Genomic DNA, 24282 nt, shown 5'->3' with positions numbered 1-24282 from the left:
GGTGATGTGGTTGTGTACAACTAGATGAGGGAGTGGTGATGTGGGCCTGGATAAGGATGTAGATGTGGATGGTGATATAGTTGTAGATATGTAAGGAGGTAAGATGGATGTACACCTGAACAGGGGTGTGGATGGTGATTTGGTTATAAATTGTGTTCTGCATGCAGATGTGATTGAGGGTGGTGATGTGGTGGTGGATGGAATGTTGAGGTGGATGTGTTGCACCATCCATCTGATGTAAAAATGAGCAAGGAGTGCACTGTTGATAGCTCAATTAAAGTTAAGTGCAGACTGGAGCCTGCTCCCAAAGTCCTTTTAAAAAGCTTTGAGTTTCCCGCATGACGCCTTTATTTGACAATCAGGAGTTTACACCGGGTTTGACAAGAGGGCGTTCTTGGAGTGGCGGGTGGCGGAATGCAAATTGGCGGGCAGTTATTTGACTTAGAGGGGATCCTTTCGTTCTCCCAGCTTCAGCAAGAATATGCCCTTCCAGAAACGGAACGGTTTCACTACTCTCAGATTCGCCACGGGCTCCTTCACTCAAAGATACAGCCGAAAGTCCATAGAAAATTGACAAAATTAGAAAATGGTTATGACGAACAACACGATAAGAAAATTATCTCTGAATTATATGATATGCTACGGCTGCCAATTCCTACGCAGCCCACTGCCAGCCAGAAATGCTGAGTGAGGGAGCTGAGATGGGAACTCACAGAGAAAGAGTGGGGGGATGCATATTACCGAGCGCATCATACAGCGCATAACATCACCAGTAGGGACACCGCTGTTAAGATTGCCACATATTGGTACTTGACGCCAGTGCGACTTAATAAGGGGAACCTGGATCATAGTCCGACTTGTTGGAGGGGTTGTGGGGAAGATGGCACATTAGTGCATTTGCTATGGGAGTGTAGGGAACTGACAGTATACTGATCCAAGATACTCAATGATGTGGATCGACAATTTGAGACATATCCCGAGATTCTTGGCCTATGTTGTGCTGGGACTGCCAAATTGACTCACTTATCCCCTAAAGTCCCGAAAGGGGAGACAGATGGGACTAGCCCTTGGGGCAGCACTTCAAAACATCTTATAGCACTGGGGGACGTGGACAACACCGGCGTACATGGCGTGGCTGCTTAGGCTATGGCACATATTGGGGATGGAACGGATACAGGCTTCTCTCACTAACTCGGCGGAGAGCTTCAGAAACATTTGGCAACCGATTGTGTCTCTTCTGGCTACTGAATTCAATGAAATCACATGCCCAAAGTACCTTTGCCTCCTGCGGCTAAGATCTCGAGATGAGGGGACCACAGAATCCTGATTTGAGCTCCGGACGTCACCCTTCATACCGGTTTCATACTGAGTGGGGCACTAAGCACACCAGTTTGGGGGAGGGAAGGGAGGGGGTGGGACGGGTTAACATATATTTTTGATGTCGATGTTTATTTCAGTTATCTAACTACACTATAGCATTGCTTACCCTAAAAGGTGCCACAGAGGTGGCATGCTGGACTGCACTGACACGGAGGACAATATTGGCTAAACGCATGTTCTTTTTGGGAAGGTCGGTAGAAGTGGGACCTGAAATAGCTATCATAAGTGTACGTTGTTTATCTTCTGCAGATTGTCAATAAGAACAAAGTTAAACCTAAAAAACTTTGAGTGGTCAGTACAGCAAGTACTTAATTCGTGCTAGTGGCTGTCGATGTTTGCATCCGCACTTGTTTTTGGGGACCAGGACTTATTTTTTTACATCAGAATTTAACAAGAGAAAGAGAAAAAAATGAAGGAAAACAGTTCGTATTGTTCTCTCCCTCGTGGGTTGTATGATAGATGCACAAAAGGCTCAACCATGTGTGCCTCTACCACGCAGCCCAAACCACAAATACAACTTAACCAAGCATTCCCTTACCACGTATGACTTTATGACACAATTTTGTGGTAAAGGCATGAATGGCAAGGGTTATGTGCTGCTAAGTTCTCCACTACTCTGATCCCCCTACTCCGCCTAAAGCCCTAAATTACAAACCACCTACTATCCCCCCGCTCTAACCCCTAAATTACAAACTCCCTACCTGTCCCCTGCCCTACGCCCTCGATTACAAACCCCCACCTGCCCACCCCCACCCTAAGCGCTAAATGATAAACCCCCTACCAGCCCCCGCACTGAGCCCTAAAAATACCCCAATCTTTAAATAGTCCCCCAAACCCAGCCCTTAAAGCTACTCCAATCCCATCCTCATGCCCTGAGCCCTAAAAATGTGCCCCTTCCTTAAAAGCCCCCTGACCCCCTCCCTGAGCCCTAAAAACTTGCCACCGACCCCCAGACTTGGCCTGCCTGTGTCAGCTTCCCGTTCCAGCGCTCCTATTTCTGTTTCCAGGCCCCACCCATCCCAAACACTAGAGCGCATTTGCCTTAACCACGCATATGCATGGGCAAGCGTGGTTATGCTTGCAGGCTTCTGGAACGCATGGCTCTGGCAGCCCAGGTCTGGATGTTTCCCTCCCTCATGTGCTGCTTTTACCCTCCTCTCCCCCAACCCAGATTTATTTGTATTTGTTTACCCACCCACTTACTATTACTTCCCCCGGCCACTAATCTATTGCCCTACCACCCCATGTTGTTTAAGAACAAGACAGCTAACTACTGCAGGCCAATGACACTTGCAAAAAGTGCCTTGGGGATAATCAAATTATATTTTCATGTTTGGCAATCCATCTTAGATCGTTACATTTAAAAAAAAATTGCAAGCTACATTTCATAGGCGCATGAAGGTGCAGTGACACATGAAGGCTTTTGTATGATGATGCATGTGCACCCCATCATGCCTTTTTAAATTCTTTTGGCCAATGCTGCACAGCATTGGCAAACAGCACTGATAAAGTCAATAAGGTTCAAAACGACAGGCCGATTGGCTTTGACAATGGTTGTTTATATTTCTCTGTTTATTGGAACAACCTTAGAGCATGCTGTTAAAAGTGCTGAATTTCCCAACATGCCTAGTCCTTAAAAGTCCCCTCAGTAATGAAGTACTTCTGGGTAAAAAAGCACATAAAGAGGAAGGCTGGTGCACGTTCTGGTACTGCAACACTATTTCTGTTTCCCACCATTTTACATTGTCATTTCACCATGTTCCAGCCTCTTAATCTGCACCAGGGAGGATCTCTTTCCTCGTGCTGTGGTTGCTGTGTTGACTACACAAGACCACAAGTGATCACAAGTGGCTGCCCTGGGACTTTAATTCACACACTTTGAGACTTATTATTTGGTAGGGACAGTAAAGAGCACGTGCCTGCTGGCAGCTGTGAAAGATTCAGCACCAGCTGGGAGAACGGCTATGGGCACCTGGTTCACCCCTGTTATTGATATCCCCTGGATAAAGTTCGTACACTTGTGACACACAAGCAATGTGTAATATTTTGTCTTCACATTACAGGAAGGTCTCTTCAATGTGAAGGATGGCTTTGTTGCTAGGGTTACAGGTCCAAAGGGGACTTCCATCCAGTTGTATATATCCCATCAGGTGCTGTGTGTTGGAACGCTGGCAGTGAGAAAGGTACATCAATAGAGGGTCCTGGAGAAGAAAATACTGCAAAAGGGCAAAATAGAGTGTAGAGATGGGAGGAACGATGTGGGGAGCGAAATGGAAGCGAAAGGGAGAGTTAGAAAGGAGAAGACACAGGAAGAAAGAGAAGATACAAGGGGAAAAAGTGAATAAAACGTTTGGTGGCAGGAGAGAGATGGGGAGAGGAGTATATGTGTACAAGAAAGAACTGATATGTAGGAAGCAGTGGTAAAGAGATGTAGGGAGAGGAGAAGAAGAAACTTAACAAGCGGGGTTAGGGGAGAAAGATTTGGAGAGGCTGGTAGGTTTAAAGAGGAGGGACCCAACAAAGCTCTATTGTGTCTCACTTATTTTTAACATCTACATGTTTTCCATGGAAAAAATATTCAAACACATTGGCCTCCAAGCCTATATCTAGGCTTTGGACATTCAACGGATTTTCGGAGTGTAACATTTACATCTAATCTTGGCACTTTTGCCTTCTACCAATCAGATGGTGGGTGGCCAAGAACGGGAAACAACCTTTACAACGCAACTTTTACACCACACTACCATTACAACAAAACTTTTACAACGCAACATCCATTACAACGCATGCATTTACAACGCAACCATTACAACGCATGACACTACAATGCACACCACTACAACGCATGCCATTACAACGCAGTCATTACAACGCATACCATTACAACGCATAGCATTACAACACATAGTACCCTTACACTATCCAACACTTACCCTACTGTTGCACCCCCTGGAGTTAGAATAGTAATTTTTACCCCTACACTATCCAACACTTACCCTACTGTTGCACCCCCTGGAGTTAGAATAGTAATTTTAACCCCTACACTATCCAACACTTACCCTACTGTTGCACCCCCTGGAGTTAGAATAGTAATTTTTACCCCTACACTATCCAACACTTACCCTACTGTTGCACCCCCTGGAGTTAGAATAGTAATTTTAACCCCTACACTATCCAACACTTACCCTACTGTTGCACCCCCTGGAGTTAGAATAGTAATTTTTACCCCTACACTATCCAATACTTACCTTACATGCAATGTAATGTTATGCGTTGTAATGGTATGCATTGTAAATGTAGTATGCGTTGTAGTGGAATGCGTTGTAAAGGTAGTTTTAAAGAATTCGTTGTAATGGCATGCGTTGTAATGGTATGCGTTGTAATGGATGTTGCGGTGTAAAAATTGTGTTGTAAAGGTAGACGTTGTAAAAGTATGCGTTGTAACGTCATACATCCGCCAAGAACTTTCTGAAGGAAACTCAAGGCAAAACAGAGCTGCTAAGCAAGAATAACTATTTTACCAGCTGTTCCTCTGATATCTGGCCATAAATTATGGGATTATATAGGAGGCTGGTTTGGTATGTGGTGCCCACTTATCCAAGTGTAGCACCCTACACCAATCCAGACAACCCTTATTGTGCTTTTAGTGGTTTAGACAACCTTAGAAAGCTCTTAAGTGGTAGCTGTGGAGAGCAGCCTTCAGGCTTAGTATGAGAAGTGTAATGCAGTTTGTTCCACTACTATCTAAACTTACAGTGCAGATTAAGTGAAAAAGAACCACACCGTGTAGTTATCTAAATAGTTATTTATTACAGACACTAACGAACCAAATGCAATATCTCTTACTAGTAGATATAATAACAATACACACAATACTTTGATAATATGACAAGTAAATAGCATGAAAATACAGCAGGCTCCAGGGGGAGACGAAATCATATACAAAAATAGTGGAATGCAACTAATGACCCAAGCCAGGAGTGGACCCGGAAGACTTAGAAGTGCTGGGAGACGAAGGAACCACCCGAAAGAAGGACCCAGGAATAAGCATGGGCGGAAAATCCGCTCCGCTCGCGGATTTTGCGAATTTTCGGTAAATTCGCAATCCGCGAACGCTCGCGATTTTACCGAAAATCCGCAAATTAGCACGCAGCAGATTTTCTTTTCTTGGTGATACAATTTTGCGGCGCGCGGCGTTCACTTACCGTCATTCAGCGTTTGCCGAGTTGTTTTTCTCGATATTTTGCGAGTGCTGCGCCATTTTGGATCTTGCTGCGAGATCCCGCGGGAGTTTGGCGACCGCGATTACGTCATCGCGCTCGCCACCTTGCACAGCGAGAGTTTGTCAACGCGAGTACGCCGTGATCACGTATCGCGAGAGTTCGCAATCGCGAACCCGTACATGCGGCGGGCAGCAACAATCTCGCACTCGCGAAAATATAAAATTTGCAACTCTGCACAAGAAATCCACCAGCAAGCAGCATAAACCTTCTGAAAATGATGATTTTTATCTGAATAACTCCTCAGGTTGACATTTGCCTGCACTTTTTTTGCAAGGAGTCCATTTTGGGGTGGGGGGTGGGAGGAAGGAAGTGCCCCACAGTCTCCAACTTCCTGTTCCTGTCCAGCAGGCTCCTCCCAGTGCTTTGTCCATCTCCTGGTCACTTTTCATTTGGATCTGGAGCTGGAAGGATTACTTTTTGTGGATGCGGCTGGATATTTGGATTTGAGGCCTTTTTGACTTTCTTTGGATCACTTTTGGATTAGAAATTTCACAAGTAAGTTTGTTTGGGACATTACAGTTACTGCAACTACGATTTTGTAATTTTCGATTTTTGGGCTGTTGTTGGGGCCTTTTGCCCAGGGGTACTCAGTGGTGGGTGGACTGAGTCTTTCTGTGGGGTCTCTTTAATAAAAACATAATGGAGGGCCTGGATGGCTTAGGATTGTGCTGATTTTTCTGTGATTTTCGTTTTTGTGGGCTGTTGTTGTGGCCTTTTCACCAGGGCTAGTGAGTGGTGCATGTGCCTAGTCTTTCTGTGGGGTGTCTTGAATTTTACCATCATGGAGGGCCTGGATGGCATGGGATTGTGTTGATTTTTCTGTGTTTTTCGGTTTTTTGGGGTGTTCATGGGGACAGGCCATGTGGGTGGGGGCCATTTTGAGTGCTGCTACAGGCCCTGGCCATGTGCTGGGAGGGAGGGGGCCATTTTGAATGCAGGCAGTGTTGTTAGGTCTGCAACCATTTTGCCTAGCTTTCAACCTTTATGCCCAGGGGTACTGAGTGGTGCATAGGCCTAGTCTTTCGGTGGGGTGTCTTGAATTTAAACATCATGGAGGGCTTGGGATTGTGCTGATTTTTCTGTGATTTTCGTTTTTTTGGGCTGTTGTTGTGGCCTTTTCACCAGGGATAGTGAGTGGTGCATGTGCCTAGTCTTTCTGTGGGGTGTGTTGAATTTAAACATTATGGAGGGCTTGGGATTGTGCTGATTTTTTTGTGATTTTCGTTTTTTTGGGCTGTTGTGGCCTTTTCACAAGGGGTAGTGAGTGGTGCATGTGCCTAGTCTTTCTGTGGGGTGTCTTGAATTTAAACATCATGGAGGGCCTGGATGGCATGGGATTGTGTTGATTTTTCTGTGTTTTTCCATTTTTTTGAGGTGTTCATGGGGACAGGCCATGTGGGTGGGGGCCATTTTGAGTGCTGCTACAGGCCCTGGCCATGTGCTGGGAGGGAGGGGGCCATTTTGAATGCAGGCAGTGTTCTTAGGTCTGCAACCATTTTGCCTAGCTTTCAACCTTTATGCCCAGGGGTACTGAGTGGTGCATAGGCCTAGTCTTTCTGTGGGGTGCCTTGAATTTAAACATCATGGAGGGCTTGGGATTGTGCTGATTTTTCTGTGATTTTTGTTTTTTTGGGCTGTTGTTGTGGCCTTTTCACCAGGGATAGTGAGTGGTGCATGTGCCTAGTCTTTCTGTGGGGTGTCTTGAATTTAAACATCATGGATGGCCTGGATGGCATGGGATTGTGTTGATTTTTCTGTGTTTTTCGATTTTTTGGGGTGTTCATGGGTACAGGCCATGTGGGTGGGGGCCATTTTGAGTGCTGCTACAGGCCCTGGCCATGTGCTGGGAGGGAGGGGGCCATTTTGAATGCAGGCAGTGTTGTTAGGTCTGCAACCATTTTGCCTAGCTTTCAACCTTTATGCCCAGGGGTACTGAGTGGTGCATAGGCCTAGTCTTTCGGTGGGGTGTCTTGAATTTAAACATCATGGAGGGCTTGGGATTGTGCTGATTTTTCTGTGATTTTCGTTTTTTTGGGCTGTTGTTGTGGCCTTTTCACCAGGAATAGTGAGTGGTGCATGTGCCTAGTCTTTCTGTGGGGTGTCTTGAATTTAAACATCATGGAGGGCCTGGATGGCATGGGATTGTGTTGATTTTTCTGTGTTTTTCGATTTTTTTGAGGTGTTCATGGGGACAGGCCATGTGGGTGGGGGCCATTTTGAGTGCTGCTACAGGCCCTGGCCATGTGCTCGGAGGGAGGGGGCCATTTTGAATGCAGGCAGTGTTCTTAGGTCTGCAACCATTTTGCCTAACTTTCAACCTTTATGCCCAGGGGTACTGAGTGGTGCATAGGCCTAGTCTTTCTCTGGGGTGTCTTGAATTTAAACATCATGGAGGGCTTGGGATTGTGCTGATTTTTCTGTGATTTTTGTTTTTTTGGGCTGTTGTTGTGGCCTTTTCACCAGGGATAGAGAGTGGTGCATGTACCTAGTCTTTCTGTGGGGTGTCTTGAATTTAAACATCATGGAGGGCCTGGATGGCATGGGATTGTGTTGATTATTCTGTGTTTTTCGATTTTTTGGGGTGTTCATGGGGACCGGCCATGTGGGTGGGGGCCATTTTGAGTGCTGCTACAGGCCCTGGCCATGTGCTGGGAGGGAGGGGGCCATTTTGAATGCATGCAGTGTTGTTAGGTCTGCAACCATTTTGCCTAGCTTTCAACCTTTATGCCCTGGGGTACTGAGTGGTGCATAGGCCTAGTCTTTCTGTGGGGTGTCTTGAATTTAAACATCATGGAGGGCTTGGGATTGTGCTGATTTTTTGTGTGATTTTCGTTTTTTTGGGCTGTTGTTGTGGCCTTTTCACCAGGGCTAGTGAGTGGTGCATGTGCCTAGTCTTTCTGTGGGGTGTCTTGAATTTAAACATAATGGAGGGCCTGGATGGCATGGGATTGTGCAGATTCTTCTGTGTTTTTCGATTTTTGGGGGTGTTCATGGGGACAGGCCATGTGGCTGGGGGCCATTTAGAGTGCTGCTACAGGCCGTGGCCATGTCCTGGGAGGGAGGAGGCCATTTTGAATGCAGGCAGTGTTGTTAGGTCTGCAACCATTTTGCCTAGCTTTCAACCTTTATGCCCAGGGGTACTGAGTGGTGCATAGGCCTAGTCTTTCTGTGGGGTGTCTTGAATTTAAACATCATGGAGGGCCTGGATGGCATGGGATTGTGTTGATTTTTCTGTGTTTTTCCATTTTTTTTAGGTGTTCATGGGGACAGGCCATGTGGGTGGGGGCCATTTTGAGTGCTGCTACAGGCCCTGGCCATGTGCTGGGAGGGAGGGGGCCATTTTGAATGCAGGCAGTGTTCTTAGGTCTGCTACCATTTTGTCTAGCTTTCAACCTTTATGCCCAGGGGTACTGAGTGGTGCATAGGCCTAGTCTTTCTGTGGGGTGCCTTGAATTTAAACATCATGGAGGGCTTGGGATTGTGCTGATTTTTCTGTGATTTTTGTTTTTTTGGGCTGTTGTTGTGCCCTTTTCACCAGGGATAGTGAGTGGTGCATGTGCCTAGTCTTTCTGTGGGGTGTCTTGAATTTAAACATCATGGATGGCCTGGATGGCATGGGATTGTGTTGATTTTTCTGTGTTTTTCGATTTTTTGGGGTGTTCATGGGGACAGCCATGTGGGTGGGGGCCATTTTGAGTGCTGCTACAGGCCCTGGCCATGTGCTGGGAGGGAGGGGGCCATTTTGAATGCAGGCAGTGTTGTTAGGTCTGCAACCATTTTGCCTAGCTTTCAACCTTTATGCCCAGGGGTACTGAGTGGTGCATAGGCCTAGTCTTTCGGTGGGGTGTCTTGAATTTAAACATCATGGAGGGCTTGGAATTGTGCTGATTTTTCTGTGATTTTCGTTTTTTTGGGCTGTTGTTGTGGCCTTTTCACCAGGGATAGTGAGTGGTGCATGTGCCTAGTCTTTCTGTGGGGTGTCTTGAATTTAAACATCATGGAGCTCTTCAGGATCGTGGACTCTATCACATCTCTTCAGGTCCCCGATCCAGTTGTTCCATCTCAGGAGCTCTGTAATGACATCGCTCGCTTCTTCCAGTCCAAAATAGCGGACATCTACACTGCCCTGGAGTCTCAGAGGCTTTCTACGGCAGAGCCATCAGTTACCGTAGTCCCTGATGTCCCATCGGCAGAGTCTCCCGTGGCCGGTTATCTGGAATCCTTCCCCCCGCTTTCCCTACAAGATCTCGACAAGCGGCTTGATAAAACCAAGTCAGGATCTCCACTAGATGCCTGCCCTCTTAAGATCTTGAAGCAGTGCAGGGGATCTCTTCTACCCCCTCTACTTGAGATCATGAATGGGGCCATGAGGGAGGGTGTCTTTCCGCAGCAGTGGAAAAATGCTGTGGTTAAACCCCTTCTTAAGAAACCCTCCCTTGATCCTGGGGTCTTAAAAAACTTCCGCCCCATCTCACTGCTTCCGGCCCCTGCGAAGATGCTCGAGTCCCATCTTAACGAGCATCTAGCGGCCTTTGTGGAGAATTCAGGCTGCCTTGACCCTTCCCAGCATGGTTTCAGGAGGGAACATAGCACCGAGTCCGCCCTCACCCTGGTTCTCGATTCCATCCGCATGAGTGTGGATGAGGGCCGGACATCCCTCCTGATCCTTCTGGACCTCACAGCTGCCTTCGATACCCTATCTCCCCAGGTCTTAACATCTCGACTGGGCGAGATTGGGGTTCGGGGGACAGCCCTGGGTCTGCTCTCTTCCTTTCTCGATCATAGGGAGCAGAGGGTAATGTTGGGAACATTTCTATCTCCATCCCTGTCTGTGCAATGTGGGGTCCCTCAAGGGTCGGCGCTTAGTCCCACCCTTTTTAACATCTATGTGACCCCCCTTGCCAGACTCATTAGATCTTTTGGGATGGAGGTAGTCTCCTACGCGGACGACACACAGATCCTCGTGTCTCTCTCCCAGTCAATTGAGCTGACCGCCTCCAGATTTAGATCCTGTATGGAGGCCGTCGGCCAGTGGATGATATACAACTCACTCAAATTGAATGGGGAGAAGACCGAGGTGATGGTGTTCGGTGGAAGGGAAGATATCTGGTCCATGGAGTGGTGGCCCGACTCGCTTGGTCTGTGCCCCAAACCTACTTCTTCAGCTAAAAATCTTGGGGTGATGATTGACCCTATCCTGGACATGCGTCTGCAAGTCAACAGGACGGTATCGACCTGTTGGGGCATAATTCATGTTCTCAGGAAAATAAGGAACTATCTTTCCCAGCCGGCAAGAAGACAACTTGCTGTCGCCCTTTTGGGATCGCTCCTGGACTACTGCAATGCGCTGTATGCTGGACTGAATAAGAGTCAGATGCAGCGCTTGCAGGTAGTACAGAATGCGGCAGCTAGATTTGTCCTTGATCTTCCCCGTCGCTCTTCGGCCACGCTGGCCAGGAAGCAGTTGCATTGGCTTCCGGTTAAGGAGCGGATTGTCTTCAAGTCCATGTGTATGGTCTATAAAGCCTTGGCCAAAAGCAGCCCCACAGGGATCAGAGCCATCCTGACATACTACAACCCTGGCAGGAGCCTCCGCTCCTCCAATCACTCTTTCCTCCACATCCCCCGTACTCGGAAAGCCAGATGGGGTGGTAAGGCTTTTTCCCTCCTGGCCCCTAAATGGTGGAACGATCTTCCATTAGAACTTAGGTCCCTCCCCTCCCTCCAAACTTTCAGAGCAGCCCTTAAAACTCGCCTCTTTGTTCAAGCGTACATGTAAGTGCATTACTGCCCGCTTTTGATCTTTTTTGTTAGGCGCCTTGACACCTTCGGGTTTTAGTTTGCGCGGTATAAGTTGCAAAATAAATAAATAAATAAATGGAGGGCCTGGATGGCATGGGATTGTGTTGATTTTTCTGTGTTTTTCGATTTTTTTGAGGTGTTCATGGGGACAGGCCATGTGGGTGGGGGCCATTTTGAGTGCTGCTACAGGCCCTGGCCATGTGCTCGGAGGGAGGGGACCATTTTGAATGCAGGCAGTGTTCTTAGGTCTGCAACCATTTTGCCTAGCTTTCAACCTTTATGCCCAGGGGTACTGAGTGGTGCATAGGCCTAGTCTTTCTCTGGGGTGTCTTGAATTTAAACATCATGGAGGGCTTGGGATTGTGCTGATTTTTCTGTGATTTTTGTTTTTTTGGGCTGTTGTTGTGGCCTTTTCACCAGGGATAGAGAGTGGTGCATGTGCCTAGTCTTTCTGTGGGGTGTCTTGAATTTAAACATCATGGAGGGCCTGGATGGCATGGGATTGTGTTGATTTTTCTGTGTTTTTCGATTTTTTGGGGTGTTCATGGGGACAGGCCATGTGGGTGGGGGCCATTTTGAGTGCTGCTACAGGCCCTGGCCATGTGCTGGGAGGGAGGGGGCCATTTTGAATGCAGGCAGTGTTGTTAGGTCTGCAACCATTTTGCCTAGCTTTCAACCTTTATGCCCTGGGGTACTGAGTGGTGCATAGGCCTAGTCTTTCTGTGGGGTGTCTTGAATTTAAACATCATGGAGGGCTTGGGATTGTGCAGATTTTTTTGTGTGATTTCGTTTTTTGGGGCTGTTGTTGTGGCCTTTTCACCAGGGCTAGTGAGTGGTGCATGTGCCTAGTCTTTCTGTGGGGTGTCTTGAATTTAAACATAATGGAGGGCCTGGATGGCATGGGATTGTGCTGATTTTTCAGTGTTTTTCGATTTTTTGGGGTGTTCATGGGGACAGGCCATGTGGGTGGGGGCCATTTTGAGTGCTGCTACAGGCCGTGGCCATGTGCTGGGAGGGAGGAGGCCATTTTGAATGCAGGCAGTGTTGTTAGGTCTGCAACCATTTTGCCTAGCTTTCAACCTTTATGCCCAGGGGTACTGAGTGGTGCATAGGCCTAGTCTTTCTGTGGGGTGTCTTGAATTTAAACATCATGGAGGGCTTGGGATTGTGCTGATTTTTCTGTGATTTTCGTTTTTTTGGGCTGTTGTTGTGGCCTTTTCACTAGGGCTAGTGAGTGGTGCATGTGCCTAGTCTTTCTGTGGGGTGTCTTGAATTTAAACATCATGGAGGGCCTGGATGGCATGGGATTGTGCTGATTTTTCTGTGTTTTTCGATTTTTTGGGGTGTTCATGGGGACAGGCCATGTGGCTGGGGGCCATTTTGAGTGCTGCTACAGGCCCTGGCCATGTGCTGGGAGGGAGGGGGCCATTTTGAATGCAGGCAGTGTAGTTAGGTCTGCAACCATTTTGCCTAGCTTTCAACCTTTATGCCCAGGGGTACTGAGTGGGGCATAGGCCTAGTCTTTCTGTGGGGTGTCTTAAATTTAAACATCATGGAGGGCTTGGGATTGTGCTGATTTTTCTGTGATTTTCGTTTTTTTGGGCTGTTGTTGTGGCCTTTTCACCAGGGATAGTGAGTGGTGCATGTGCCTAGTCTTTCTGTGGGGTGTCTTGAATTTAAACATCATGGAGGGCCTGGATGGCATGGGATTGTGTTGATTTTTCTGTTTTTCTATTTTATGGGGTGTTCATGGGGACAGGCCATGTGGGTGGGGGCCATTTTGAGTGCTGCTACAGGCCCTGGCCATGTGCTGGGAGGGAGGGGGCCATTTTGAATGCAGGCAGTGTTGTTAGGTCTGCAACCATTTTGCCTAGCTTTCAACCTTTATGCCCTGGGGTACTGAGTGGTGCATAGGCCTAGTCTTTTGGTGGGGTGTCTTGAATTTAAACATTATGGAGGGCTTGGGATTGTGCTGATTTTTCTGTGATTTTAGTTTTTTTGGGCTGTTGTTGTGGCCTTTTCACCAGGGCTAGTGAGTGGTGCATGTGCCTAGTCTTTCTGTGGGGTGTCTTAAATTTAAACATCATGGAGGGCCTGGAAGGCATGGGATTGTGCTGATTTTTCTGTGTTTTTCGATTTTTTGGGGTGTTCATGGGGACAGGACATGTGGCTGGGGGCCATTTTGAGTGCTGCTACAGGCCCTGGCCATGTGCTGGGAGGGAGGGGGCCATTTTGAATGCAGGCAGTGTTGTTAGGTCTGCAACCATTTTGCCTAGCTTTCAACCTTTATGCCCAGGGGTACTGAGTGGTGCATAGGCCTAGTCTTTCTGTGGGGTGTCTTGAATTTAAACATCATGGAGGGCTTGGGATTGTGCTGATTTTTCTGTGATTTTTGTTTTTTTGGGCTGTTGTTGTGGCCTTTTCACCAGGGCTAGTGAGTGGTGCGTGTGCCTAGTCTTTCTGTAGGGTGTGTTGAATTTAAACATTATGGAGGGCTTGGGATTGTGCTGATATTTTTGTGATTTTCGTTTTTTTGGGCTGTTGTGGCCTTTTCACAAGGGGTAGTGAGTGGTGCATGTGCCTAGTCTTTCTGTGGGGTGTCTTGAATTTAAACATCATGGAGGGCATGGGATTGTGCTGATTTTTCTGTGTTTTTTCGTTTTTTTGGGGGTGTATAACTGAACTGATGTTCCTCTGTCTTCCATTGCTTTTAGGTGCACAAGACTCAAGAGAACCACCAGTGCCAGGAAGAAGTCCTGCAGCGGTGTGTGTGTGCAGCATAACGTCGCGCGACGTCACGTCTGGCCACAGACAACTCTGCAACTCGTGCAACTGCGGCCTGCTGTTCTGACCTGCTCTGAAGAAGATGGCCCCAAAAATAGTGCCCCGTAGCTCCTCTAGCAAGAAAGTTGCCAGTAAGGAGCAGAAGAAGCAAGTTACCAAGGAGACTGGTGTGCCGCCCGCCACATTTTTTGGGGATAAAAAAAAAGTGAGTAAGTATATCATTGATATTATATCCTGAGAATAATTTATACCCTCTACTAATCATTGCTTTATCCTCTTCCTTATATATACAGTTCCATACTTCAGATTCAGTCAGAACTTACTAGTCTGACTGAATCTGAAGTATGGAACTGTATATATAAGGAAGAGGATAAAGCAATGATTAGTAGAGGGTATAAATTATTCTCAGGATATAATATCAATGATATACATAAACTGGCTGAAAAATGGACTAATAAGCTTACAACGGAAATAACACCAGACTTTGTTACTTCTTCTTTTAACAGTCTTAATCTTGCGGTTCAATCCTCAAATCTTAAGTTACAGTTATTTAAAACCATATGTCATTTATATCATACACCAGATCGGATTCTTAAATGGGCATCGAATAATAATAATTTCAGCGATCGTACAAACTGTCCTAAATGTGACTTGCAAGGAGCTGATATTATTCATATGTTTTTTGGGTGCCCAAATCTTGGCGAATTTTGGAATGGAGTAACTAAAATTATTTCTACTAAACTTGGTATTCCTATCACGTTTTCACTAAGAGATGTATTTATAGGTACCTCAGGGGTAAACACTGTATTTTGTGATTTATTAAATATCTTAGTTGCTTGCGCACGATTGACTATTGCCAGAGCATGGATTCAACAAAATCCACCAAAGGTTTTTGAGTGGTGGAGCCTTGTTAAAGAAATATATAATATGGAATATGCTCTGGCAAATACTAGGGGTATACAGGCTAAGCAGAAAGTGGACAAAATATGGGGTCTAATCATGTCATAAAATTGTTTCTCCTTTTTATCTTTTTTTTCTCCTGTAACTGCTTTTGCTTTTTGTTTACTGTTTATATCTTGTTGTATAATGTGTTTAATTTACCCCGTTGATGCAAAACAATAAAAAAAGTTTTAAAAAAAAGTACGCCTGCAGCAGCAGCGGGATCTGCTGCGGACCAAGCTGGGAGCAGCACCCCCGCTCCATTGGGCTCAGTGCCACCACCACCACCACGCCAACTTAAGTCCAAGCCCTTGAGTGCTGCAGAGGCACTTAGTCTAGTTGTTCAATCACCATCGACCACTGATGTTGGCTCATCGCAAGAAAGTAGCAGCAATGTCCCTCAATCAACACAGGTTGTTGTAACTCATCTGACGAGTGTTGAACAACCACAGCCGCAACAACAACCACATGTGCAAGTACAAGCCCAAGTACATGTGGAAGGAGAGGCAGCGCAAGGAGATGCGCAAGCAGAGGTGCATGGAGGGTCACAAGTGCCCACAATAGTTGTTCCTCCCGAAGTAGGGGCACATTGGGAAATCGACAATCAAGCCGAGGAGGTATCATTTGAGGAAGCCACTCCTCCTGATGATCATTCATTGTCTTCCACATCCCTAGCAAGGAAAAGATCAAGGGTGGTGTCTACATCTTCTTCAAGCCCGCCTCCTTCTGATGATACGGATCTAAATTGGGAACCATCACTGCCGTCTGAGAGTGAGGCACACCATGATCTGACAAAGGTAGTTAAGCGTAAAAGGAAGCGCGTCCCAAGTCTCATACTTATGGAGTGTGATGAGGCTCAACAAGAAGTGGCGGATACTCCTGCTGATGAAGACTCTCATGACGACGATGCAGTCATCATAAAGGTCACTGCAGCCCCAGCGGGCATGCAGCAAAAAGACATTTTGACCCTAGCCCGAGAAGCTGCTGAGCATGATGATGTTGTCGACGAGGAGGCAATGGAAGAAACACCACAATCATTTGAGTTAACTAGTACACCAACACCTACCGCTTCCATATTTCTTACTCGCCAGAAGGGACCTCCATCCACCTCGACCTCAATTAGTGGTGGTGAAAGTGCAAAACGTACTGAAGTTCGGCAATCCACATCCTCCACTTCATCTAGCATTAGCAGCAGGACCACCACCACCAGTATCGCCGCCTCCTCCGGCCCCCAAAGACATTTCAAGTCCGCAGTTTGGGACTTCTTTAGTGTTTGCCCAAAAAAGGAAAACCTCGCCATTTGTAGCATTTGTAAGTTGGCAGTCAGTCGTGATAAGTTTGGTTCCAACTATGGTACCGGAGGCCAGAGAGGTCATCTTGAAAGAAAGCACGCTGTCCAATGGTTTGCGCACATACAGGCGATCAAGGAAGCCCGAATTGCACATAATGATGTTTCATCTGATGATGACGAGGAGGAAGAAGACGTGTCAAACACTTCACTTACACCCAGTACCCCTGTCAGCAGCACACCCCATGTGAGCCACACTAAGAGTGTGGGAGAGAGTAAGACACCAATGCGAAAAAGTTCATCAGCGAGCGTAACTGGGTCGAAGAAATCATCATCATCATCCCGTAAATGCTTGGTCCAGGGCAACATTAAAAAGATGTTGTTTACAGAAGCGCAATATGAACGCAACCACCCACTGACGCGTCTGTATAACACTAAGCTGGCTAAAATGCTAGCTCTGGACCTTCTCCCTTTTTCTTTTGTAGAAGGGGTTGGCTTTATAGAATTAGTGGCAGCGCTCTGCCCTAAATGGAAGGTTCCTAGCCGGTTCTATTTTGCCAGAGATGCGGTTCCAGCACTACATGAAGATGTGCTGGAGGTGATTGGGGCAGCTTTGCAGAAGAGTGCTGTTCACACTATACATCTGACAACAGACATGTGGACCAGTGGCGCAGGCGCTGATTACATGTGCATCACTGCACACTGGGTCTCTTTTTCAGGGGTTAAAGCAAAGCTAAACGCAGGTGTTGACCCGGACCAAGTTTTTAAAGCTGCTCGGAAACATGCAACATTAGCCATGTTTGGTTTGGAGAAACGTCAACAGCACAAAACATTTTGGATGAGTTTAACATAAAGGTCGTTCACTGGCTGTCCCCAAAAAAACGCCAGATTGGTTATGTTTCCACGGATAATGGCGCCAATGTAGTTAAGGCCATGGAGCTGGGTCACTATTTCAGAGTGCCGTGTTTGGCGCACTGTATAAACCTGGTTGTTAAAAAATTCTTGAGTGATAAAGACAGTCCAGCGTACGAGGTAGTGGACACCTGCCGAAAAATGTGCAACCATTTCAGCCATTCTTTTAAGGCCCGGAAGCATCTGAGGAGCCTGCTACATGAACGTCGAATGCCAGTGAAAGCACTCATCCAGGAGGTGGCAACACGTTGGAACTCAACCTTCTACATGCTTGAGCGTCTGTATGAGCAGTATACGGTACTCGATCACTATTTCTTAAAACAGGGTACAGCTCAGAAGGACCTGAGGATGGGTGCGGCGCAATGGGACATAGTTAAAAGCCTGACAGGCATGCTTCATCCTTTTGAGGTCTTCACGCGTGCAGTCAGCAAGGAGGACTGTAATTTGGGAAAAGCTATCCCATTGTTGTACATGCTGGAGCACCAACTGAAGGAGGTGTCTTCTGTGTTTCAAAAAGATGAAAAAAAACAAGACCCTTTTGTTTTGGCAGAGAAATTATTAGAGCGCCTACAAGGTGATGAACGTCTTAAAATGATCCACTCAGAACAGCATTACATTTGTGCTACTATTCTGGATCCACGCTACAAAAAGGCGCTGGCAGGCCGAGCATTCTTTCCTTTTGCTGATGAAGATGTTACAAAGTACAAACGTTATCTAGCCTTGTCAGCCAAGAGGTTTGAAAGAGATCGGCAGAAAATTGAAGGAAAAGGCAGTACATCAGCATCAGCATCAGCAGGCCATCCCCAGTCAAAACAATCCACTTCTGCACCTGTGGCTGTGGCACAAGTGACCTCTCAGCCGTTAAAGACACCGGCAACCGGATCATCTGCACCAGACACAACAGTAGCATTGGATGCTGAAGAGGATTGGCTAACTCGGCTTGGGTTTGGTTCTCAAAAGGTCACAGCAAAAGCTAAGCAAAGTGGAGGAACCTTGGAGGACCTTGAGCCGATGGTGCAGGACTATCTGAATGACTCAACAGAGGTCTATGTTAATGCTGACCCATTGGCGTATTGGCATGGGAAAAAAGAATTGTGGCCACAGCTCTCCAACCTGGCTTTAAACTAGTTGTCTTGCCCACTCGCAAGCGTGTCTTCTGAACGTGTTTTCAGTGCTGCTGGTGGCATTGTAACTCCCAAACGGAGCCGCCTCTCGCACAAAAATGTGGAGAGGTTAACAATGATCAAGATGAATCAGCACCTCATACCACCAGATTACAAAGTACGAGAAAGCACGCCGGATGAAGACGAGGTGGACAGCAACGTAGATGAGGGAATTTCTTCTCTGTTAGGTGACACTGAGCTCACCCTGCCTGAATTCGCAGAGTATGATGACGAAGCCTTATTCTTATTCCTGGACCCTGACACCGAGCCCTGAAAATGAGACAATGAATCAATAACTTTCTTTTTCGTCCTTATTCACTTTTATTCCTGTGTGTCTGTCTTTCTTTGTTGTGCACAGTTAATATAATTCAAACTTTAATCACCTAATCACAAAAACAAGCCCATCAGCAGAACTGTCTTCACTTGTTTGCTTATTGATTTGAAGGTGCCGCTGTCTGCATTCCTCAGGTTCACAAGTTCAGAAGAACATGCTCCTCTATCCTCCTCCTCCAGACTCCTATTTCCATCAAAGCAGAAGGCTGGATTACGCCCAATGAAGAAAGACTCAGCACTTGTGGGGGTGTTCTACTTCTTTGCGGGTGAGTTGCCGGCTCTGGGGCCATTGCTGGGAAGCTCCAATACCGGATAAAAGTGGTTTGGACCAAATCAGAGGCGGAATTTTTTTGTGTTTTTGCTGACTTGCTTGCCCTTGAGGTGCTCTTTGGGGGGGTTCCGGGTGTTTGTGGGTGAGTTTTGGGGTCTGGGAGCACTGCTGGGACAGTCTAATCTTGATTGCATTTGCTTTTCAGGAAATCCGTGGTGGAAAACGGGAGTTATGGCCTAGCTGCACAGCGCGTTTGGACCGAAGGCCGAGAAATATTCTAAGTATGAGATTTTCCTTTTTGGCTGTTTGGGGGTGTTGTGCTTTTTGGCGGGTGGGTTGGCGGGTCTTGAGGCATTCCTGGGAAGGTCTAATACCAGTAGAAGTGGTTGGGACAAAATCCACGCTGAATTGTTTTTTGCTATTTCTGACATTTTGCTCAATGTAGCGTTTTCGGGGGCCTGTTTGGGGGGCTTCCTGGTGTTTGTGGGTGAGTTTCGGGGTCTGGGAGCACTGCTGGCTATGGATACTTTAGTTTGCAAGAGGTTTGAAGCAAATCCATGGTGGCAGAGGGGAGTTAGAGCCTAGCTGCAGAGCGCGTGCGGAGTGATTTGGGAAATTGGCAAGAAAATGACTAAGTCCCCATTTTTGTACTTTTGCTTTTTGGCTGTTTGGGGGTCTTCTACTAGTTTTCTCCTGGTTTGACGGCTCTGGGGCCATTGCTGGGAAGCTCTAATACCGAATAAAAGTGGTTTGGACCAAATCGGAGGTGGAATTTCTTTTGTGTTTTTGCTGACTTGCTTGCCTTTGAGGTGCTCTTTGGGGGGGTTCCGGGTGTTTGTGGGTGAGTTTTGGGGTTTGGGAGCACTGCTGGGACAGTCTAATCTTGATTTCATTTGCTTTTCAGGAAATCTGTGGTGGAAAACGGGAGTAATGGCCTAGCTACACAGCGCGTTTGGACCGAAGGCCGAGAAATATTCTAAGTATGAGATTTTCCTTTTTGGCTGTTTGGGGGTGTTGTGCTTTTTGGCGGGTGGGTTGGCGGGTCTTGGGGCATTCCTGGGAAGGTCTAATACCGGATAGAAGTGGTTGGGACAAAATCCACGCTGATTTTTTTTTGTTATTTCTGACATTTTGCTCAATGTAGCGTTTTCGGGGGCCTGTTTGGGGGGCTTCCTGGTGTTTGTGGGTGTGTTTCAGGGTCTGGGAGTACTGCTGGCTATGGATACTTTAGTTTGCAAGAGGTTTGAAGCAAATCCATGGTGGCAGAGGGGAGTTAGGGCCTAGCTGCAGAGCGCGCACGGAGTGATTTGGGAAATTGGCAAGAAAATTACTAAGTCCCCATTTTTGTACTTTTGCTTTTTGGCTGAGTGGGGGTCTTCTACTAGTTTTCTCCTGGGTTGACGGCTCTGGGGCCATTGCTGGGAAGCTCTAATACCGGATAAAAGTGGTTTGGACCAAATCGGAGGCGGAAATTTTTGTGTGTTTTTGCTGACTTGCTTGCCTTTGAGGTGCTCTTTGGGGGGGTTCCGGTGTTTGTGGGTGAGTTTTGGGGTCTGGGAGCACTGCTGGGACAGTCTAATCTTGATTGCATTTGCTTTTCAGGAAATCCGTGGTGGAAAACGGGAGTTATGGCCTAGCTGCACAGGGCGTTTGGACCGAAGGCCGAGAAATATTCTAAGTATGAGATTTTCCTTTTTGGCTGTTTAAGGGTGTTGTGCTTTTTGGCGGGTGGGTTGGCGGGTCTTGGGGCATTCCTGGGAAGGTCTAATACCGGATAGAAGTGGTTGGGACAAAATCCACGCTGATTTTTTTTTGCTATTTCTGACATTTTGCTCAATGTAGCTTTGTCGGGGGCCTGTTTGGGGGGCTTCCTGGTGTTTGTGGGTGGGTTTCAGGGTCTGGGAGTACTGCTGGCTATGGATACTTTAGTTTGCAAGAGGTTTGAAGCAAATCCATGGTGGCAGAGGGGAGTTAGGGCCTAGCTGCAGAGCGCGCACAGAGTGATTTGGGAAATTGGCAAGAAAATGACTAAGTCCCCATTTTTGTACTTTTGCTTTTTGGCTGTTTGGGGGTCTTCTACTAGTTTTCTCCTGGGTTGACGGCTCTGGGGCCATTGCTGGGAAGCTCAAATACCGGATAAAAGTGGTTTGGACCAAATCGGAGGCGGAAATTTTTTTGTGTTTTTGCTTTCTTGCTTGCCTTTGAGGTGCTCTTTGGGGGGGTTCCGGGTGTTTGTGGGTGAGTTTTGGGGTCTGGGAGCACTGCTGGGACAGTCTAATCTTGATTGCATTTGCTTTTCAGGAAATCCGTGGTGGAAAACGGGAGTTATGGCCTAGCTGCACAGGGCGTTTGGACCGAAGGCCGAGAAATATTCTAAGTATGAGATTTTCCTTTTTGGCTGTTTAAGGGTGTTGTGCTTTTTGGCGGGTGGGTTGGCGGGTCTTGGGGCATTCCTGGGCAGGTCTAATACCGGATAGAAGTGGTTGGGACAAAATCCATGCTGATTTTATTTTGCTATTTCTGACATTTTGCTCAATGTAGCGTTTTCGGGGGCCTGTTTGGGGAGCTTCCTGGTGTTTGTGGGTGGGTTTCGGGGTCTGGGAGCACTGCTGGCTATGGATACTTTAGTTTGCAAGAGGTTTGAAGCAAATCCATGGTGGCAGAGGGGAGTTAGGGCCTAGCTGCAGAGCGCGCGCGGAGTGATTTGGGAAATTGGCAAGAAAATGGCTAAGTCCCCATTTTTGTACTTTTGCTTTTTGGCCGTTTGGGGGTCTTCTACTAGTTTTCTCCTGGGTTGACGTCTCTGGGGCCATTGCTGGGAAGCTCTAATACCGGATAAAAGTGGTTTGGACCAAATCGGAGGCGGAAACTGTTTTGTGTTTTTGCTGACTTGCTTGCCTTTGAGGTGCTCTTTGGGGGGTTCCGGGTGTTTTTGGGTGAGTTTTGGGGTCTGGGAGCACTGCTGGGACAGTCTAATCTTGATTGCATTTGCTTTTCAGGAAATCCGTGGTGGAAAACGGGAGTTATGGCCTAGCTGCACAGCGCGTTTGGACCGAAGGCCGTGAAATATTCTAAGTATGAGATTTTCCTTTTTGGCTGTTTGGGGGTGTTGTGCTTTTTGGCGGGTCTTGGGGCACGGGGGTGACCCACTTGTGGGACACGCCCGCGCCGCACGGCCACCAGCTGCTGCGTGTGCCCCTTGCCTGCCCTCTGCCTCGCTGCTGCCTCGTTTGCCGGCTGCCGCCGCTGCGAGTGTTTTTGCCCTTGTTTTGACGGTTTTTTGTGCTTGCTTTGTTTAACTTGGTTTTAACTCTCTTTTTCCCCTGTTTTTGCGTTAATTTGTGCCTGTTTGATTGTTTTTGCATTTTTCCCGTGTTTGCTCTCCTTCCTTGTTGTCCGCCTACCGCGCCGCCCCCCGCCCTCCCTTCCCGCCACCGCCGCTTGTCCCCGCCCCTTTTTTGTCTTCTGTAACCCTCCCCGCTCCCGCCTCCCAGCTGCTCCGCCCACCCGCGCACTTGGCCTTAAATGGCGACCGTGCGACGCAGGTGAGTGTGACCCACTTGTGGGACACCCCCGCGCCGCACGGCCACCAGCTGCTGCGTGTGCCCCTTGCCTGCCCTCTGCCTTGCTGCTGCCTCGTTTGCCGGCTGCCGCCGCTGCGAGTGTTTTTGCCCTTGTTTTGACGGTTTTTTGTGCTTGCTTTGTTTAACTTGGTTTTAACTCTCTTTTTCCCCTGTTTTTGCGTTAATTTGTGCCTGTTTGATTGTTTTTGCATTTTTCCCGTGTTTGCTCTCCTTCCTTGTTGTCCGCCTACCGCGCCGCCCCCCGCCCTCCCTTCCCGCCACCGCCGCTTGTCCCCGCCCCTTTTTTGTCTTCTGTAACCCTCCCCGCTCCCGCCTCCCAGCTGCTCCGCCCACCCGCGCACTTGGCCTTCAATGGCGACCGTGCGATGCAGGTGAGTGTGACCCACTTGTGGGACACCCCCGCGCCGCACGGCCACCAGCTGCTGCGTGTGCCCCTTGCCTGCCCTCTGCCTCGCTGCTGCCTCGTTTGCCGGCTGCCGCCGCTGCGAGTGTTTTTGCCCTTGTTTTGACGGTTTTTTGTGCTTGCTTTGTTTAACTTGGTTTTAACTCTCTTTTTCCCCTGTTTTTGCGTTAATTTGTGCCTGTTTGATTGTTTTTGCATTTTTCCCGTGTTTGCTCTCCTTCCTTGTTGTCCGCCTACCGCGCCGCCCCCCGCCCTCCCTTCCCGCCACCGCCGCTTGTCCCCGCCCCTTTTTTGTCTTCTGTAACCCTCCCCGCTCCCGCCTCCCAGCTGCTCCGCCCACCCGCGCACTTCGCCTTAAATGGCGACCGTGCGAACGCGCAGCGGTCACGCGCAGCGGGCGCGCCGATTGTGCGCCGAAGGCGCGCCAAAGGTAAGCCCGTCTGCGCCCGTCCGCGACCGGATCCCGACCAGCGCCAGGACCCCTGGACCTCGAAGATCTCGACCTACCCGCCTGACGTACTCAGCCGCCACCCTCATCGCTCTCAACACCGGCCGACTCCCAGAATGCCACCAAGCCACTCCAAGACGCACCCACGGACCTTTCAGCTGCCACGCCTGCAAGTTCTCCTGCATCCGGACCAGCCCCGCACCAGCACCCGCCAAGTCGAACTCCAGCAGCACCCACCTCAAGTGCATCCTGCTCAACACCCGCTCCGTCCACAGACACGCCATCGAACTCTGGAACCTCCTAGACGCCACAGCCCCTGACGTTGCCTTCCTCACGGAGACCTGGATGAACGCCTCTTCAGCTCCCGACATCGCCATCGCTATCCCAGAGGGCTACAAGATCGTCCGGAGGGACCGAAACGCCAACCAGATGGGAGGAGGCATCGCCATCATCCACAGGAACACCATCCGTCTCACGACCAGCACCGACAACACCCTGACCAGCGCCGAACACCTGCATTTCCAGATCCACACCAACCCGAACACCACCCTCAGAGGCACCCTGATCTACCGACCCCCTGGACCACGCACGCAATTCAGCGAGGACATCGCCGACTTCATCAGCCCGCATGCCCTCCCCTCCGCTGACTACATCCTCCTGGGAGAACTCAACTTCCATCTGGAGAACAACAA

This window comes from Lissotriton vulgaris, chromosome 7, assembly GCF_964263255.1.
Source record: "Lissotriton vulgaris chromosome 7, aLisVul1.2, whole genome shotgun sequence".
In the NCBI taxonomy this organism is placed as follows: Eukaryota; Metazoa; Chordata; class Amphibia; order Caudata; family Salamandridae; genus Lissotriton; species Lissotriton vulgaris.
Note: the sequence above shows the minus strand (reverse complement) of the source record.